Source organism: Triticum dicoccoides, chromosome 4A, assembly GCF_002162155.2.
Source record: "Triticum dicoccoides isolate Atlit2015 ecotype Zavitan chromosome 4A, WEW_v2.0, whole genome shotgun sequence".
NCBI classification, from domain to species: domain Eukaryota; kingdom Viridiplantae; phylum Streptophyta; class Magnoliopsida; order Poales; family Poaceae; genus Triticum; species Triticum dicoccoides.
Window position 1 is genome coordinate 728403947 of NC_041386.1, and position 6984 is coordinate 728410930.

The window sequence follows — 6984 nt, forward strand, 5'->3', positions numbered from 1 at the left end:
TGAGATTGAGAGCGAAGCAAGTGAAGAATCTAAAAATGTAGGGGAAGAGGATGACAGTGAAGATGCAATTTATGATGTTCAATTGCTTGAACCTGATCCTGGGTTGAGGATCCCTATTGCTGATTATGATGTTAATGATCAGAATAGGATTAGAAGAAGATTCATTGCAAAAGGGGCTTGTCCACCAAAAAAGTATGCTTTTCCACAACACCCTGCTGGAGGTATGCGTCGATTTGTAGCTAAGTGGTTCAAGTCTTATAGTTGGCTTGAGTACAGTAAAGAAAAAGATGCCGCTTTCTGCTTTGTGTGTTATCTTTTCAAAGAAAATTCACATGCTGGTGGAGATTGTTTTGTGAATGGGGGATTTAGAAACTGGAATCACATGGAGAGTTTTCTGAAACATGAATGTGGAATCAATAGTGCACACAACAAATAACAAGAAAAATACAATTTCTTCATTGCACCCAAAAGAGCAATTGTAGAGTCATTTTCCTCAACGACCAAACAAGACAAGATTCTATATATTGCTCGCTTGACATATTTTCTTAATTGCCTGAGGTTTCTTTTGCATCAAGGGTTAGCTTTCCGTGGACATGATGAAAGAGAAGTTTTGCTAAATAAAGGTAATTTCCTTGAGCTTCTACATTCGCTAGCAGAGAATTTTGAAGAAGTGGACAAGGTGGTTCTTAAGAATGCTCCAAAGAACAATAAAATGGTAGCTCATGAAATACAAACAGACCTCATCAACACTTGTGCCAAAGAACCTACTAGGCTTATGATGGAAGAGGTAGGTGATAGTTGTTTCTCAATACTTGCCAATGAATCTAGGTATGTGTATTTACAAGAACAATTGGCTCTTTGTCTACGGTATGTTGATAAAATAGGAAGGGTGGTTGAGAGGTTTCTTGGTATTTTACATGTTGAAAACACCACATCTTTGACACTCAAAACAGCAATTGAGAGTTTGCTTATGGGACATGGTTTGACCTTCTCTAGAGTACGTGGGCAAGGATACGATGGTGCCAGCAACATGAAGGGTCATGTCAATGGACTAAAGAAACTAATTATGGATGAGTCTCCTTCTGCCTATTATGTGCATTGTTTTGCTCATCAACTTCAGTTATCTCTAGTTGTTGTTGCTAAGGAGAACCGTGATTGTGTTTTGTTCTTTCAACAACTTGCTACTCTTTTGAATGTTCTTGTGGTGTCTTGTAAGAAGATTAGAATGCTTCGTGTGGCTCAATCTAACGGATCATTCAAGCATTAGAGTTGGAGGAAATTGAAACTGGTAAAGGCATGAATCAAGAGATGGGTTTGAGTAGGCCGGGTGACACTCGTTGGGGATCTCACCACAAAACTATCATGCATATTCTCCGCATGTATCCTTCAATCCGGCTAGTTCTCATCAAGATATCTAAAGACCAAACTCAAAGAAATGAGGCTATGCTTGCTGAAACCATGTTGACATATTTTGAGTCATTTGACTTTGTTTTCATGGCGCACTTGTTGCAAACCATGTTTGGGCACTCCAATGACTTAAGTCGTGCTTTGCAAAAGAAAGATCAAGACATTGTTAATGCCGTTGAACTCATTCATTTGACAAAGATTCTATTGCAGTTGTTGAGAGATGATGGTGGATGGGAAACTTTTCTTGAAGAGGTTACTTCTTATTGTGTCAAGCATAAAGTCAGGGTTCCTCAAATGGGTGGTTAGTACAAGCTTCCTGGAAGACCCTCAAGATTTTACAAATATCTCATGAATCTCCACCGCTTCCATGTTCAGATGTTTTTGGCTCTTATTGATAGGCAACTTCGAGACTTGGAGATAGATTTGATGAGGTAAACAACGAATTGTTGTTGAGAAACTAAGCAATTGTTAGACTAATTTAATACAATAATAAATCATGAACATGATATAGGCAGTGCTAATGACATATTGAATTTTGATGATGTACGCACGTACTAGGCAGATAGTAGAAACATCAATGCAAACCACTAGTACTGCACACATGAAAATAAACAGGAGCGATGTAAATGTGTTATACCCTCCAGTAGGCCAGTCGGCCGTAGCAGCAGCGGAGGCGTCGGCCTCGTCTGCGATCCTCTTGTCCGCAACAGCCTTCTCGGCAGCCGCACGATCGGAGTCAGTGCTCATGGTGAAGACGAAGTAGTGGACGTAGATGAAGTAGTTGAACCGAAGCGAGCAGTCGCATAGGAGACGCTCCCCAAAAACCTATTCGCCTCTCTTCCGTACAGGATCTGGAGAAGCGGGGTTTCGGAGGCCTTCTCTCCCGTCAGCCGTGTACGCGGGAGACGGGATGGGATCATCGAGGGCAGCAGCAGTGAAAGGAATGACCAGGGAGCAGTGGAGGTGTGAAGTGCCAGGAGCTGAGCTGCGATGCCTCATATATATAGCCAGTCGGGTAGGAGAACGGTCCAGCAATAAAACTATTTAATTACAGACGTTTCATCTCCATAAAAACGCTCGGCTCATTCCCGCAACCAGCAGCCCACGCGCGCACGCGTCGTGGCGAGGCGGGCGGAGGAGGAGGAGCGCGCGTGTGGAACACCTCTCCTTCCTTCACACTAACTCATACTAGTGGGAGAAGAGCTTACCTTATAAGTTGGTGTACATATCTCTCAACTAGCCATGTGGGACTAAACTTCTCACCACTCAATTGACAGCATGGGCCCTTAGGGATTTTTTGAAATTGTTAAGTGGGCCTGTAGCCCAACTAATATTCAGCAATCCCCCACCAGATACCAAAGGCCCATGGTGTTGTCCTATGTTCCAAACTCTGTTTTGATATACCAGTATTTTGAGTGGAGACCCGTTACGGTTGAACATCCACCTAGAATAAATAGCTACATTCACCACAACTAAACAATGGACTAGGCCTTGAATTGTCAATTTGGCGTGAAGGAGTTTCACCAAGTGTCTTACCAGTACTAAGCTACCGAAGGCTGACCCCTCGGGTGGAGCATATTGGTCCCTCCTGGCCTATTCATGAACTTACTAGAGATCACCCTAATCTCATAGACTATTACCAGTAGTCAGTCTCATATAGGTGTGTTCCTCCAAAGATCGCTCTGTAGGATACCATCTTGCTTTTACAAGCCTTGGAACACATTAAGACAAAAGTCAACCTGCCATACAGTTACCGAGAGTTGTGCATCTCCAACGGAGTGGGTTAGTTAAAATACTCTCCTCAGTTAACCACTAGCTTGTTTTCCCCAGGTCCTACTTCACGGGATCTCCGATCACATAGATTGGGTTACTACCATGGCAACTCATGTGGGTCTCATACCCATCTCCCTCGATGCATTATCTATCACCACACGGGATAGCCCTTTTGTAAAGGGATCTGCCAGATTCTTAGCCGTTTGGACATATTCCAACACTATCACTCCGGAGTTTCTTAATTTCCTGACAACTTTTAATCTCATTCTTATGTGTTTGTTGGACTTCATGTTGTCCTTTGAACTCTTCACCTTAGTGATGACAGTCTGATTGTCAAAGTTCATAAGGATAGCCGGAACCGGTTTATCAACCACTGGCAAGTCCATCAAAAGATCTCGAAGCCATCCTGCTTCGACACCAGATGTGTCTAATGCTGTTAATTCTGCTTCCATTGTCGATCTCGTTAAGATCGTTTGCTTGCAAGACTTTCAGGAAACAGCTCCACCTCCAAGAGTAAACATATACCCAGTTGTGGCCTTCATCTCATCAGCATCAGAGATCCAATTCGCATCACTATACCCTTCAAGTACCGACGGGTAGCTAGTATAGTGAAGTCCATAGTTCATAGTACCCTTCAGATAGCGCATAATTCTTTCAACAGCATGCCAATGTACATCACCTAGTTTGGAAACAAACCGGCTCAGTTTGCTTACAGCAAACGCGATGTCAGGCCTCGTTGCGCTCGCTAGGTACATCAGTGAACCAATGATTTGAGAGTATCTCAATTGATCTATAGCCGTCCATTTGGACTTTCGAATCAACACGCTAGGATCATATGGTGTTTGAGATGGTGTGCAGTCCGAATATCCAAAGCGACTCAACACCTTCTCAACATAGTGGGATTGCAGAAGTGTAATCCCACCCTCATTATCTCTCACACGCACGTAGACCTACTGATTAATGCTCTAATAAAAAAGTAGTGTTTGTTCATCGGTGGATAGAAGGTACATGCAAATTCGGACCACTCAATGACAGTGACCTTCCTTTCTCTGGCGTACACACTCTCTGCTGCACTTTGTATATGTGCACGTGAGCTCACATGCATGTCAATCAATCACATTCAGCGGATCGGAGATGATCGGTAGCTATGAAGGTCTTATGTGTTGCAAAATTGCCATGTGAAACAGAGTTGAGATAAATACTTTCATCAACAACGCCAGGATTTATATAGCACCCCCGAGCTTGGGTGTCCCTCCATGCTTCATGAGTCATTTGATGCATGTCTCATCCACAAACAGTAAGGGAAACAGTATAAACAACTAAAGGATCTAGGTTAGCTAGAGAATGAGAGACATAGGGACGATCCTGTATTTGTTAACCTCATTCACCATGTGAAACAAAGTTTAGAAATTGCCCACGATCCTGTATTTGTTAACCTCATTCACCATGGGGGCGCACCCCGTCCTCCGCACATTCACGATGTATGCTCTCTGCAGACCTTGGCACTGTGCACACAGCCAACTCGTACAGGTGGCCTGTCAGAGATAACCATGGCCCTCACTGCTGCTGAACTCGTCAAGGTGCAGTATATTGCAGGCTCAGTGTGTATCCATTGTGGCAGAAGAAATGCACACCCACCTACAAAATTGCGTCTGATTTCTTCCATGGAGGTACACCATTCTCTTCAGCAGACCGATCCCAAACTAGCCGTGCCAACCACAGGACAAGCAGATGCTCAGCAGTCACCACATGTTTTAATATTGGCCACATACTCCTTTGATTGGCATGCGTACCTCGCTGTCCTCCATGACCTGGGTGCCTCCATTACTCCACCACGGTGTAATCATTTTTCGACGAAAGGCACTGGGATGCCCAACTGTAACATCAACAAATCCCCCAACCTAGAAACATTAGTCCTACAACCATTCATGCCAACGTTATCAGCTAACGAAAGATTAAAGTCACAAAAAAGCTTAAAGCAAACTCCACAAGCAGCGTCCAGCTTAATTACGAATTTCTTTGCTTCGTGGTAGCTGCATGGAGAAATCTAAGGGACTCCTCAATCACCTTCTGCGCAATGTTGTCGTTAGTACATTTTTTTTGAGCGGTAAACCAAACTTTATTAGATAGAATCAAGGTTTAGAGGAATAATTAGGGGATCATACTAGCGCTACTTGGAGAGACGACCTGTTACACCAATTTTATCTGGCACCAGGCATTAACAAAATCAGGAGTATTCCTTTGTCCACTAGGAACATGGAGGATACTTGGGCTTGGAATTATGAAAAAAATGGCAGGTTTACTGTTTGCTCGGCATACCGGATGTTAGCAAATACGACTAGAAGGAGAGAGGACTAGTTGGAAAACAACGCAGGGGGATCAAATTACAAAGAAGAGGCGAAGGCTTGGACTTCGTAGTGGTCTGTTCAAATTCCTCGTAAAATCCAAAATTTTCTATGGAGATTAGAGCATCTCCAACCGTTCGCACCCCCCCCCCCCCCCAGGGGCTAGAAAAAAGCGCCGCTTGAGGGTGAACTCGTTATATTTTCGACGTGCGGGCGATCGGATTCCTAGCCGCCGCCCCCAAACGCCCTTTTCGTAAATATTTTTAAAAAGACATTCGGCCAAAATTCGGCAAACACAACATAGATTCAGCGATATTTAGGCGTTCCACAGTTTTTTTACATATAGAAAACATAAAATCTACTAAAAAAAAGTAAACAAAGGGCTGGTGCCGCACCTACAGGTCGAAGAACTTGCTGAAGGCAGCGTAGTCGCCGTCGTCACCACCGTCGTCGTCCTCATTCTCCTTCTTCACATGGCTGGCCCTATTGGACCCCTGCCAGGGGTCGCCCTGGCGGACTGGATTGACCGGCCACGGCGCCTAATCGTCGCTGTCCTTGAGGACGACGACGCCTCCCTTGTCGTTGCCACGGTGCCGTGTGGCGTCTCCTCTAGGGCGCGGCACCGGTGCTCCATCCTCCAGCCGCGCCCAGTTCTCCTGCGCCCACACCATTCCTCGTCGTCGAGTGCGGCCATGTCAGCGTGCTCAATCTTCACGGGAGCGAGCCCCGGCTCCATCTTCGGCTTGACGAGGCGAGACGTAGGAGCGGAGGAGGCGCGGCCACCCTCGTTGATGACGAGGGCGGCGCCGCGGGTGCGCCGGCCGAGCGGCGTGGTTTCCACGGGCTCGGCCTTGACGCTGTCGAGCGCCGGCGACCCGGAAGAGTGGGAGGACGACATGGAGGAGGAGGAAGAGGAGGACCCGCCCACCATTCGCCTCGATAGCCACTGGCCGCCGGGTGCTCTAGCGACAGATTTTTGCCTCCCTCGAGGTACTCGAGGACGGCGTGGAGCGTGCGGCCCGACCCATCCCACCACAGGCAGTGGTTGTCACTGTTGTTGCGCCCCCTTACCACCGGCGCGTTGTTGGTGGAGGCGAGCCGCTCCGCCTGCCGGTGTTCGCCGTACGCCGTCCATGACTCGTGGTTGCCGGCGTCTTACTCCGGGAAGGCCCGCACCTCCTCCGATAGAGAGGCCCGCACACGCTCGATCTCGGTGTGGAAGTAGCCGGGGTGTTCAACGTCGGGCAGCGGGGGAACGGGGACGCCCCTGGAGCTGAGCCTCCACCGGCTAGGAGCGCGCATGTCGGGGGGCGCCAGGTAGTTCGCCTCGTGGAGGAGGTGGGCTTCCCACTCATGCAGAGGCGGCGGCTGAAGCCGTGGGCTGCCAACGCGTCTCAGGGAACCGTTCACCCGTCGGCTGGGCGTGCACGTGGTGGCTAGACGGGGAGAGAGGGGAAGA